Below are 14288 nucleotides of genomic sequence, written 5' to 3'. Positions count from 1 at the left end.
AACAACAACTTGCATTTATGTAGCGCCTTTAACATGGTAAAACATCCCAAAGTGCTTCACAGCAACGATTATCAAACTAAATTTGACATAAGGTCACATAAGGCGATATTAGGAGAGTTGATTAAAAACTTGACAAAGAGGTAGTTTTTAAGGAGTACCTTAAAGAAGGAGATAGAGATAGAGAGGCAGAGAGATTTGTGGAAGGAATGACAGAATTTGGGCTTAAGCAACTCAAGGCACAGCCACCAATGGTAAACATTGAAAAGTGCAGGAGGCCAGAATTGGAGGAGTCATTATTATCTGGAATCATTTGTGTTTTTGATATCCAGTGCATAAGCTCATTTTGTTACACCTTTACATATATATAATTATACTTCCAAGAATTCTCCCTAAGCTATAGGTTCACTGCAATATGTGGAACTGAGTCCTTCAGACCAGACATTCTCAGGTCAGGGTGCAAATCCCTGGTCTATGCTAAATGACTAATCTCAGCAGGACCAGCAGTGGGCTGGTTTCAATTGGCCTAGCACCCCTGCACTACGGACAGGAAAGTTCAGCCAGAGTTTCCAATGCTGATCTGTATCCCATGACCCATACTAGTTCATGCAAGTGTATGGATGTTGGTGGGGTGAGGGACAGGCTATGATGCCTGCCACAATCAAATTGCCTTCCAACACTCACTATCTGGGCTGATAATGTTTTTTTTTAAAACAGCCAATTGAAAGAAACACTGGCAACTGTAGAAACATACTCCAGTAAAGGTCAGAGGAGAAAGGCAATTCCCCAGGGACAGTCAATGCCATAGGTCGCCACTACCTGCGTGGCCCACGGTGGGAGTTCTTGCCTACACAGGTAAATCGATGTAAATCTTTGTAGCACTGCTTCTAACACATTTCTCCCCCTGAGTTTACAGGGAACGAAGGGAGAACACTGAAAATAAAATGATAATTTGAAGGCATTTTCATGCGACTGTTATCATTTTAGAATTCAACATTGAGGAGCACCGTTGACAGTATGCATAAGCATAAATCAGTCTGAGGGACTCATTTACCTATCATTTTAGACATTTTAAAAACTAATAGATATTTTGATACAATACCATTAGTGTCGCCCAAGTGCACTAGTGAGTTTGAGACAACCTCACATGAGCATTCTCTCACTGACTGGGCTTCACATTGACTGCAGGATGATTCCATTCTGGTTTGAAAAATGCAATCTGAAAGTGTCCTGGTGATCCATTGGACAGACTTGACAATGTTGTAAGGGCCAATGCCACCCCTCACTTATAGCATTAAGAAGTAGCAAAACCCATGCATAAAGTTCTGTAGTCAGTAGCATTACTTGGGTTTGCTAGCTAAACATGAACCTATACAGATACTGAGACAGGTATCTGCAGCATAATTGCAACCATTTGTGTGCACTGCTTGTTTTCTCTTTGCCAAAATCTGCACTGTCTTCTTTCTCACAGCCATTTACAGCGATAAGAACAGAATTAGGTTTTAGGTTTTTTACTTTTTTTAACTACATCCATTAAATGTAGGTCTCTTTTCTTAACTGTTTCAAATGGAATGAGTATCTTGAGTTGACCAGTAATCTTAAGGCATAACATTTTCAGCAATGCAATGCTGGGAGGCATATGGAAGCCAGTCAAAGAACTAGCTCAGAGAACTGCACACAAGGAGAACCCCATAATCTTCTGGACAGTAATGAGGCAACAGACTGCATTCAATGAATAAAGAACGTGGGGAGTTAAGATGTGTTTTGACAACTATTGTTAAGATTAACATGGTAATTATAAACATGGAGATGTGACCTATGTTGTTGATGTAATATAGATTTAGCTCTGGCATCCTACGATTAATGCCCTGGTTGTAAAGAGCAACTTCTGCCAGTGGGAAAGCCCAGATGACATTTGTGATAGGCAATCTTGTAGATTTTCCAGATTGCTTCAATGCAGGCTTATTTATTCCTTTGCTCATATTACTCACTTAATGAGATGAGTTGTTCCAGAAATAGCCTATTGAACACGTGGCTATATATTTTCGTTTTATATATGTGCAATAATAAATTATTACAGTTGATACGGCTGCATTGTCTGAAAATCTAAGTCTGCCCTTGGATGTGTATTAGCTCCATATGGTGTGTCAATTTGCTCTGTTTTTTGCTGCTTAAATTAGCAACCCTAACTACCTATTTCAGAATGCCACATTAGTGCAGGTTATAACAGAGCAGTTTGATTACGTAGGTCTTTAGGGCATAGCTTAAATGATGTGAGCACCTGTTTTGTGCTATCTATAGGCTTTCACGGTTTAATAGAGAGGTGAGAAGGAAGCAAAAATAAGCAAAAGTTCTTTGAAAGATACAGTGGGAGTTGAAGCACATTGCCCTATATCTACTTTCAGGATAGTGTAACCCAGGGGTGTAAGAGTAATCCTCCCTTGTGACATGGTTTGGATATTCATTTCTTTGGAACGTGTACTTCTTCATTTTCTCCAAAGACATACCAAGTAAACATTGTTGCTAATACAAATCATTAAACTACTTGATTTTATATCGAGTGAATATACAGAACAACAGTTATGATCAGATTCACTTTGTCCAATCCATCTATGCATAATAATACAAAAAAATCACATTTCCCTACATTACCACATCTTTCAATTTGAGAGAACTAAAGGCAGGAGTGCTGGCATTGCCTGTCTCAACTCATTGCTGTGAGGCCCAAATCAATTTGAGTGAGCCACGGATTGGACTTTCTTGCTGAGCTTTTATTTTCCAATGGAATGTATTTTTGCTGAACATTTTGAATTGTTTCTTTAAATGTTTCCCACTGTTCATTTACCGCCATACCTTTTAGACTATTTACCCAGTTCTCCCCTCATACCTATGTAATTGGCTTTGTTTAAGTTTAAGATTCTTTTCTGTGATTGGAGCATGTCACTTTCAAATTTAAGATGAAATTCAATGGTATTATGATCTCTATTACTATGACATTATTAATTAACCCTACTTCATTATACAATACTAGATCTAAGATAGCTTTAACCCTAGTCGGTTCCACCGCATATTGCTCCAAGAAACTATTACAGAAATATTCTACAAACTCATCATCTAGATCATTCTTGCCAATTTCATTGCCCCAGTCTATATGAAGATTAAAGTCCCCCACAGTTATTACATTGACTTTGTTATAGGCTCCAATAATTTTTTGTTTAATGCTCTGTCCAATGGTATAACCATTGTTAGGGGGCCTATAAACTCCTCCCACCAATATTTTCTGATTCTTGTTGTTCCCAATTTCCACCCATACTGATTTTATTTCATGATCTTCTGAGGCCATATCCTTTCTCACTAATGTCCTTATGCCATCCTTTACTATTGAAGCTACCCCTCCTCTTCTGCCATTCTGTCTGTCTTTCCAAAATATTGTGCAGCCTGGAATATTTATTTCCCAACTTTGATCACCTTGTAACCATGTCTCTGTAATGGTGATCAGATGAAAATCATTTACCTCTATTTGTGCCACTATCTATTTTATTGCAGATGATTTTTACATTCAGATAAAGATAAATTAATTTTATTTTTTTACTTCTATTCCCTGCAATGACACTATTCATTGATGTACAATTTTTGTTAAACTCTCTGTCCTTCCTCTCCCTTTCTGCTTGTCTTTACCCACAATGCTATACTGTTCTGATGCCTCGACCTAAACAGGCAATTAACTTCAATTTTAACGCGGTTTTCAGATTTTTTGAAGAATGCATGGGAACCACGAGTCTTCAGAGCCTTGTCTGGTATAACGAGGTGGTGAGTTAGCGGAAGATCAGTGCTCGCTGCAGATGACAGCCATCATGAATATTAGGAGGCTTGGCAGGGAGGGTGGCACAGCATTGGCACTGGCATTGCCAGTCAGGAGCAGGGACAAAGTTGCCAGCACTGCTGGGGCATACTGCCAGAGTGCACTTTTGGAGCTGGCATTTGTGTGGATAAAGGGGTCGGGTGGGGGTTTGGGGTGGTGGTAAGGGGCTCTAGAAACTGAGTGCATCTACCTGCCATGGGCCTCATTCACTCAGGTTTCAGGACCTCCAGTTAGGAGGAGCATTAGATGAGGAGAGAGAGCTGCAGCCACAGGCAGCAGGACAGCAGCAACTGGAGGGCCAAGAGGAGTGCCAGCCTCGGGGGAGGGGATGCAGGAGGAGGGCATAGAGGGCCACGCAACCAGCCTCCTGTGCACAGAAGATATTACCCACTAGAGAGGGTCTACTGTCCGAGGCTCAGCTACCTTCAAATATCAGAACAGCAGTGTCTTTCCAGGGAGGCTGTCAAAGAACTGTGTGTAATGATGGAGGATGAGCTGAGCCCCACGGGAAGTGGTGGCCACCCAATGCAAGAGGTGCTGAAGGTCACCGTGGCACTGAATTTCTATGCCTCAGAATCATTCCAGGGATCCACTGGAGATATGTGTGGGATCTCTCAATCTGTGGTTCAACACTGCATCAAGATGGTCACTAATGCCATCTTCAAGCGGGCCAGCCAATACATGCACTTTTCTACTGACCCAGACAGTCAAGCCGAGAGAGCTATAGGGTTCGGGGCCATTGCTGGGTTCCCCCAGGTGCAGGGTATTGAGTGCATGCCTTCATCAACAGGAAGGTCTTCCACTTGCTCGATGTACAACTAGTCTGCGGCCAACACAAGCAGTTCCTGGAGATGTGCACGGTTTCAGGGAAGCAGTCACGATGCCTACATTCTAAGGCAGTCCCAGATGCCAGAGCTTTTCAGGCCTTCCTACGGCCCTTCAAGGATAGATCCTCGATGATAAAGGCTTCCCACTGAAGATGTGGCTATTGATGCCTGTGAGGAGCACAAGCACTGCTGCAAAGGAGAGGTATAACACCTGTGACAGGACAACTCGAGGGACCATCTAGCAGGCCATAGGGCTTCTGAAGATGCGGTTCAGATGCCTAGACAGATCTGGTGGAGCCCTTCAGTATGCCCCAGCAAGGGTCTGTGTATCGTGATAGTGTGCTGTGTTCTGCAGAACCTGGTGCTAAAGAGGGGAGAGCACTTGGACAATGAGGATATCATGGAGTGCGATGCTTCCTCCTCTGGCAAGAAGATGGAGAAAGATGATGACCAGGCGCAGGATGCTGAAGAACCCCAGGCACCACAGGCAAGGTGCCATGAGATACACGCAAGGGAGGCTTGGGACTTGTATAAGCATATTTCAGATGATCCATACAAATGGATCCATGCAATGCAATAAAGCTTCACCTTTCTGCAGCCCTGTTGCCACTTCCTTCATTGAACGTACCAATTACCTGCACCCAGTAAGATATTAGACTGCGATATGGAGAATGCATTGACCTTTGGCGGTGTGGTCCCTCCTATCACACCCTTTGATAGAGTCAGGGCACTCCTGAAGGTCCAGCAGTCTGCAAGAAATGGAAGGATAACTCTTGCCTTGCCACATCCCATATTTATTGGAGAGGAAAAGAATTGCACAGCCGCATGCTTTAACAAATTATTAACCTATGAACCCTGAGTGCAGCGAGGTGCACTTATTAAATCCGTTACGTGTACTTCTGTGTCGTGCTCCCACTGTGCTGTCACCTGAGGTGGAAGCAGGCTGCTGATCTTGCTGTCCTGTGGCTTTGGATGACCTTGGCCATTGTCCTCTGGCTGCCTGAGGCCTGGAGGGCCCTAGTATATTGAGGGCCTCCTGTGCAAGTGCAGGAGCCTCCTCTGTCTTTGCGGCTAAGTGAGGCACTGGTGTCACTGACAGAGGGGCTGAGAAGTCACAGTCCACACTGGGAACGTCCTGAGAGGAGATCCTTGATGCACCAGGCAGCCGCTCCTCCTCCCTTTCAAGGCACACTTCTACCTCCCTGCACATCCGACAGTCCAAGAACCTGGCGTTGAGTCCAGGATCCTCACTCCCCCCACTCTTGCCCATCCATTGCTGCACAAAGCTCATGAAGTTGACAATGGCATGTAGGTCTGCAAGGATATCTGGCATCCACTGAGTGATCTGCTGGATACGTCTCTCCATGTGGGTCGCCAATCTCTTGATGGAGGAAGCCAAGTGCACACTCACCAGAGACCTGGCAGCCCTCATGGCCTGGATGGACTCCTCCATTGTCTGTGTCAGGGTGTGCATCACCTCTGTAAGCTCTGCTCGACGTTCCCACACCTCACACTGTACCTCCAGCATCTGCCGCCTTGCTGATGACCCCAGAGGCATGCCATTAGCCTGAGGCTCAGCACAGCCCTGTCCTCCTACAGTCCTCTGACTGTCAATGGTGTCAGCTGTCACAGCCTCCATTAGCTGTGCTCACCAGTTTGTGACCACAAATCTACACATGAGCATATACCCACTGACATGACAGTATCTGTGCTGGTGGAGGGTGTGGAGGAATGATGTGATGCTGCACCCCTTGAGGGTACCTCCTCCTCCTCCTCAGAGGTAGGCGTCTGATCCCCGGTCCCTGGAGCTGTCTGCTGTTGTCTTTGACCTGTGTGAGAGAGAAGATTAATTAGAGGATAATGCACATTCCATCACTCCCTTCAGACTACTCCTCATGTGGAGCTCCATGTGACCTGTGGTGGACACATGAGCACTATGCTTCGTGCTCACCACAGGCTCTCTTCTGCCCATCTCTCTCTCATGTCTCCACTCCCGTCTCAACATCAGCAATGGAATGGCCCCCATGCTGGCTTCCAAGTTTGAAAGCCTCCTCCTCCATGGGGATCAGGATGGCAAGGTAGGGGACCCTGCCGCCGGTCTTGGCCCTTTTTTTGGCATTGTGGACTGTCTTCTTCTGCAAGCCCATAAATGACCATTGTTAGTCGCCCAACAAAGCCAAGCAGAATGCCTATGCTGGTGACAGCCTGACTGTCTAAGATGAAGCCCAGGAATGCCTCCTGCATGCTGCCACTCAGAAGCGGCAGCGCAGGAGTCACTTCCAACGGTTTGGGGCCATTTACCAAGAGGCATTGCCGCTGCCTTGCCCCATTGCCACGAACTGTGTTGGCAGTCCCTTTCTACCAAACTCACCCTAACGCATTGGCACATGCAATGTGTAGTGCACTCACCTTGGCGGATAGCATGAGGTCATTAACCCACTTGCGGCACTGCAGCCAGGTTTGAGGGCGACCCCACAGCTATTAACTTCCTCTGCAATCACTGTCCGGGCTTGCTTGGTCTCAGGGGCAGGTCCCCTCCTCCTGTCCCGGAGGAAGAGGACTTCCCTCTTTGCCTGAGCAGCCTGGAGGAGAACCTGTAGGGAGGAATCGCTGAATCTTGAGCCACCTGGGATCTTCCTCTGCCATTCCTTAACAAGCCTTCTTCCTCAGAGCATCCACTGCTGCTTCTTTGTGGGAGGATTGATTTCAAAGAGTGCTGGAAGTCCTTTAAATATGGCACCAGCATTTCCAGTGTGTGATCTCACACTGCTACTGTTATGGTCAAGTAGGGGAGGTGGTGGTGTAGTGGTATTGTCACTGGACTAGTAACCCAGAGATCTAGGTATGGCTCTGGGGACATGGGTTCGAATCCCACCACAGCAGAAGGTGGAATTTGAATTCAATTAATAAATCTGGAATTTAAAGCTAGTTTAATGATGGCCATGAAACCATTGTCGATTGTTGTAAAAACCCATCTGGTTCACTAATGTCCTTTATGGAAGGAAATCTGCTGTCCTTACCTGGTCTGGCCTACATGTGACTCCAGATCCACAGAAATGTGGTTGACTCTTACATGCCCTCGAAAATGGCCTAGCAAGCCACTCAGTTCAAGGGCAATTAGGGATGGGCAATAAATGCTGACCTGGCCTGCGATGCCCACATCCCATGAAAGAATAAAAAAAAGTGAGGAATGGTCAAACGGCTTCCTTCTTTTCCCTCTCCTTGTTTGACCACAACAGGCTTAATTCTTTCTTAAAGTAGATGTACTGGCCAATTCAGTAGATGTTTGATTACTTACTTGCACTGATCATAACAAGAACCAATCGGACAAGTTTTCTAGAGTTAACAAAGAGGTTAACTTTATTGTACCTAAACCAAACTAATAAAACAATAAACATGCCAACTTTCACACTCACACACACACTAGAGGTTTACATACAAATGAATAGGTTACAGAGTGGGGATAGGTAGATTGGTTGAGTTAAAGTCCATAAAAAAGGTATATATTCTGGAGTTTGGTGATTCGGCTGGATTCTATCTGAATTCCATGGTCCTGACGCTTTTAGTTTGAAGAGGTAGATGACTGGTTCAGTGAGCCTCGATAGTGATGCAGATGATTTCCTCAAATGGGGTTTCGATTGTAGTCGGAGTGTGCAAAGGTGGTCAGTCAACAAGTAGGATTTGAAATCTTTCAAGCTGGAATGGAGAGAGGGACCGCCACTTAGGGTCTGCTTATGTCAGAGTTTAGTTGCTTCTCCTCTGCTGCATAGAAAACACCAGCTTAAAATCACAGATGAGGAGGGGCTTGTACACATGACAGTCACTCAGTGATTCAAACATAGTAGTTAGCAGTATTTCTCTGCTTGCTGAAAAGAACAGGTAGTTTCTTTAAACTTCCTGGGTCTTGGTTCTTGCTGAGAAATTTTGTCTCCCTCCTCAAAGCATTGCAGCATAGAGTACAGTGTTGCAAATTAGCTTGCCAACTTAAACTGCCAGCGAAATCATCCTTTTTTTAAATGTCTTAAATGTCTTTTTAAAAATGTCTTTTTAAAAAAAATACAAATTCAGATCTCCAGACAGTGGGTTAAAGAAAATTATAATTCAACAAAGCACATTCAACAGCCACCATCGTCTTACTGGATGCCTCCTTCACCTCCCAGCTGTTAATTGGCCAGCCACCACAGAATTCCACTCTGCAGCACACCCCCTGCCTGAGAAGCAGTAACTTCCACTTCCAGTCCCAACGGTGGGACATCAGGCCTTGCCACAAAATTCAGCTCTGGGTTTCCAACCTGCTACTTGCGGTCTATTCAGCTGAGATACCATCCACTAACTGTTTCTTTCTCCACAGTTGCAGACTGACCTGCTGAGTACTTACAGCATTTTCTGTTTTTATTTCAGATTTCCAGCATCTGCAGTATTTTGCTTTCGAGTTCTTGTTTTAAAGGCCTTTCTCTATTTATCTCTCTCTTCAGAAAGAAATAGGGATCAAGAAACAACAAGTGCGAAGTGTTCTTTAATTACCTAGACAAGTTAACAAAGTGCTTATTGTTTTGTTTATGAGGAAAACAACTTACATTTTGCCTTGTAACCACTTTTTATTTAGGACCGTTAAAAAAATGAGAATACTTTCTTTTTTAAAAGAATATTAAAGTAACTCCTATTTTCAAATCCTTTCTGTAGAAAATGATCAGAAGATTCTGTAATGTGATAATTATCTTTTCTGGAATATCTGATCTTTGAATTCTATTATCAATTTCATGCCAGTTTTCATATCCCTCCATGGTCTTTCTGGTCCCCTGCTCTGCAATTGACTTTAATCTCATGTTCCTGTGTGCACTTTCTAATCTTCCACCTCTGATCTATTGTGCATACCGTTCTCTCTTTATTCCATCATCACAGCATGCACCCTGGAATTTTCAGCCAAAACTTTCTGCTTTGCTCCCCACTCTCACCATCTTCAAAAGCCTTTTCCAAATCTATCTTTTCTACCTTCAGCCAGTTCCACTAATTCCTCTCCCTCTTCCTGTTTAGGTTCCTGACCTCTTCTCCTCAACCCAACCCCTATAAAGGATCTTGGGGCATTTTTATATGAGAAAAGCAGTATAAAAGTGCGAACTACTATTTCTTCAGGTGCTGATTTCCCAAGAAACGTCCCATTTCTGTAGCATATTAAAGTAAATTGCAACAGCAGACAAACCTGGTTGACACGGTGACAAAGAACTCCCATTTGGCTGCTTTTTCTCAAGGTGTGGATTCTGGGCCTTAGACGCCAGATATTGTGAGGCAATAACATCATTCAACTTCTTCTGGACAATCAGGAATTCATCGGAATGTATTTTTATCTGACAATAAGAACAAAACTCTTACTGGTTAAAAAAAAATCATTGCTTATGCATCATTCCAAGTAAATATAGAGTATCATTTAGAAAGAAAAAACAATCATCCTGAAGTGAATCTTTCAACATAATGCCATTATTGAAAAGGTTTCCTCACATTATGAAAGAAAGAGTGGGATAATCATCTGGTTGCAAATAAGACTGAAGTTTGGAAGATCAATTCCAGATAGAGACAAACGCAATTAACTTTATGAAACATTATAGTTTCTGAGCTGCTGAGTACATGAAAGTATCATATCAAAAATGGCAAGTATTGAAAGATGTACAATGTAGGATGTGAGTTTACAGAGATATTGTAGAGTTCCAATTGGTTTTATCTTTAGAGGAAACCATGAAGAAACTTGGCAGAACTTTTGCAGAAGGAGATTCATCCTCCCAGAGAAAAATGAGGCAATCAGTTCACCTACACCAGCTCATTAGGATAAGCTTGTAAAAGTTATGGCAACATTTCTAACAACAAGTATACAGAATTTAATCTATCGAATAGACTGGTTATCTAATAATGTTAGCTTGTCAGCTAGCTAAGGAATCTAAACCTAAATTAATCAGATGATGAAATTTGAAATCTGCTGTCCTTACCTGGTTTGGCCTACATGTGATTCCAGATGCACAGCAATGTGGTTGACTCTTAAATGCCCTCTGAAATGGCCAAGCAAGCCACTGAGTTCAAGGGCAATTAGGGACAGGCAATAAATGCTGGCCAAGCCAGCAAAGCCCACATCTCACAAACGAATAAAAAACTCACCAATTTATATCAATCGCAGATGCTGATCAGAACCATCAAGTTATGAGTAAGCAGTTACTGCTGATAATTGTTTGGTAGTACAGAACTTGAGAATTGCTGAAAATGTTGTTGAAACTTTTCGTCTTGCACTCATCAGGACAATACGCAAGAATAACCAATGTAAGGGAAAACAACAACTAATACTGCATGAGAAGAGAGTGCTGATTGGTTGGCAAGTGAACTCTGACTGGTAGGGGCACTGCCATGGAGAATGCACCAGTTTATGGTGACTGACAGTTAACTACCAAGCTTTGTTCTGAATTTAAACCAGGCAGCTTGACTCTGATTGTTCAAGGCATTGCCCTGAGGAATGAACCAGCAAATGGCTGTCACTTATTTTGTTCAGCTGAAACAGGCGCAATGTGTGTACATGTTCTTTCTGTCTGCAAGGAACGGGGTCCTGTGTATTAATATATGTAGCTTTCAGTATGCGCAAATGCGCCGCACTGTGATCCCTACTGACAATCTTAAATTAGTTGTCAGCATAATTCTTAGCACACTGTGAATTATTTAGCAAAAGTTGTCCAATCGTGGAATCACATCTAATGTTGGATATTGTGTTTTGAGTTTTGCAAGCACGGGCTGGTTGGATACGGCCTGCACCTTGCCTGTTGCTAACTGCGGAAGGGACATGTTGTTTGATACGATCTGCCAGTCTTTGGGACATATGGCCTATATACCTAGCATCACACTGGCATTGAAATTCATATATCACATTACTTATTTGTGCAATAGGCTGGACATCTTTTTGGCTTGACAGCAGCATCCTGTTAGTGGTGAACGCCACACGTATTGCTTGCATAGTAGTAGCATGACTAGCTTTACCTGTTGCTCAAATTTTTGGGATACATTACCCTTCCAGACTAATTTAGGTAGACTGGATTTCAGCAAAGCCTTTGACACGGTCCCACATGGGAGACTTATCAAGAAAGCAAATGCAAATGGGATACAGGGTAACTTGATAAGGTGGATTCAAAATTGGCTTAGCTGTAGGAGACAGAGAGTGATGACAGACAGTTGTTTTAGTGACTGGAAGCCAGTGTCCAGTGGCGTACCACAGGGATCTGTGTTGGGTCCCCTATTGTTTGTCATTTATATAAACGACATAGATGACTATGTGGAGGGTAGGATCAGTAAGTTCGCGGATCACACAAAGATTGGCCGAGTGGTTAACAGTGAGGTTAAGTGTCTTGGGTTACAGGAAGATATAGACGGGATGGTCAAATGGGCAGAAAAGTGGCAGATGGAATTTAATGCTGAAAAGTGTGAGGTGATACATTTTGGAAGGAGTAATGTGACACGAAAGTATTCAATGAATGGCCCGACACTGGGAAGTTCTGAGGAACAAAGGGACCTTGGCATGTTTGTCCATAGATCTCTGAAGGCAGAAGGACAGGTTAATAGGGTGGAGAAAAAGGCATATGGGACACTTGCCTTTATCAATCGAGGCATAGATTACAAAAGCAGGGAGGTCATGTTGGAGTTGTATAGAACTTTGGTAAGGCCACAGCTGGAGTACTGTGTGCAATTCTGGTCGCACATTATAGGAAGGATGTGAAACAAAAACAAGAAATGCTGGAATCACTCAGCAGGTCTGGCAGCATCTGTGGAAAGAGAAGCAGAGTTAACGTTTCGGGTCAGTGACCCTTCTTCGGAACCCTTGTTCCGAAGAAGGGTCACTGACCCGAAACGTTAACTCTGCTTCTCTTTCCACAGATGCTGCCAGACCTGCTGAGTGATTCCAGCATTTCTTGTTTTTGTTTCAGATTTCCAGCATCCGCAGTATTTTGCTTTTATAGGAAGGATGTGATTGCACTAGAGGGAGTGCAGAGGTGATTCACCAGGATGGTGCCTGGGATGGAACATTTAAGCTATGAAGAGAGGTTGGATAGGCTTGGGTTGTTTTCACTGGAGCAGAGAAGACTGAGGGGTGACCTGATCGAGGTGTACAAGATTATGAGGGGCATGGACAGGGTGGATAGGGAGCAGCTGTTCCCCTTAGTTGAAGGGTCAGTTATGAGGGGACACAAGTTTAAGGTGAGGAGCAGGAGGTTTAAGGGGGATTTGAGGAAGAACTTTTTTACCCAGAGGGTGGTGACAGTCTGGAATGCACTGCCTGGGAGGGTGGTAGAGGCGGGTTGCCTCACATCCTTTAAAAAGTACCTGGATGAGCACTTGGCACGTCATAACATTCAAGGCTATGGGCCAAGTGCTGGCAAACGGGATTAGATAGACAGGTCAGGAGTCTTTAATGCATCGGTGCAGACTCGATCGGTCGAAGGACCTCTTCTGCACTGTATTATTCTGTGATTCTGTGACTGGGCACTTTTCAGGGCCAAAAATGATATCTTAGGCCCATTCATAAGTTTGCGCAATATACATCGAGAAATTTTCTGATCAGGGTACCCAACCAGGCTGTGCTTGCAAAACTCAAAACACAGTATCCAACATTAGATGTGATTCCGCGATTGGACAACATTTGCTAAATAATCCACAGTGTGGTAAGAATTACGCTGACAACCAATTTAAGATTGTCAGTAGGGCTCGCAGTGTAGCGCATTTGCGCATACTGAAAGCTACATATATTAATACACAGGGCCCTGTTCTTTGCAAACAGAAAGAACATGTACACACATTGTGCCTGTTTCAGCTGAACAAAATAAGTGACAGCCATTTGCTGGTCATTCCTCAGGGCAATGCCTTGACCAATCAGAGTCAAGCTGCCTGGTTTAAATTTCAAACGAAGCTTGGCAGTTAACTGTCAGTCACCATAAACTGGTGCATTCTCCATGGCAATGCCTCTACCAATCAGAGTTCGCTTCCTAACCAATCAGCACTCTCTTCTCATGCAGTGAAACTTGTTGCTTTCCCTTACATTGCTTATTCTTATTTATTGTCCTGATGAGTGCAAAATGAAAAGCTTTGACAACATGCCTTTATTTTCAGCAGTTCTCAGTTACTGCTGAATTGCTGTGACATAACTGAACTGCCTTTGTAGTCTCTATTATTTATTTCATCAGTTAATCCTATCTCTTAGTTATTTTCATACCTAACTTTTCAGCTTATGTGCCGCTATTTATGATTTTGAGCTTAATAAATTTTTATGACTTGTTATCTAGCTTCTTCTTTGAAGGTTTAGCAAAAAGGGGTTAATTTGTTCACTCAACAGCTTGTGTGTATCTTAATTGGAGGTTGGTAATGTAAATGCTAATACAATCTGAATTGATTGATAGAAGACAGTTGGGCAAGCAGATTTAGGTAAACCTGAGACAATTCCTTGATAAGGAGTTAGGGTGATGGGTTAAGGATTTGTCTTGTTAGAGTATTGATCTCGATGCTCTTTACAAAACACAGGCCTGTTCTTTGGCATATCAGATGGTAATGCCGTATTTCATTCCCATTGTCTAAACTGGACTTTG

This window comes from Heterodontus francisci, chromosome 2 (assembly GCF_036365525.1).
Source record: "Heterodontus francisci isolate sHetFra1 chromosome 2, sHetFra1.hap1, whole genome shotgun sequence".
Classification (NCBI taxonomy): Eukaryota; Metazoa; Chordata; class Chondrichthyes; order Heterodontiformes; family Heterodontidae; genus Heterodontus; species Heterodontus francisci.
This window is presented reverse-complemented; position numbering follows the sequence as displayed.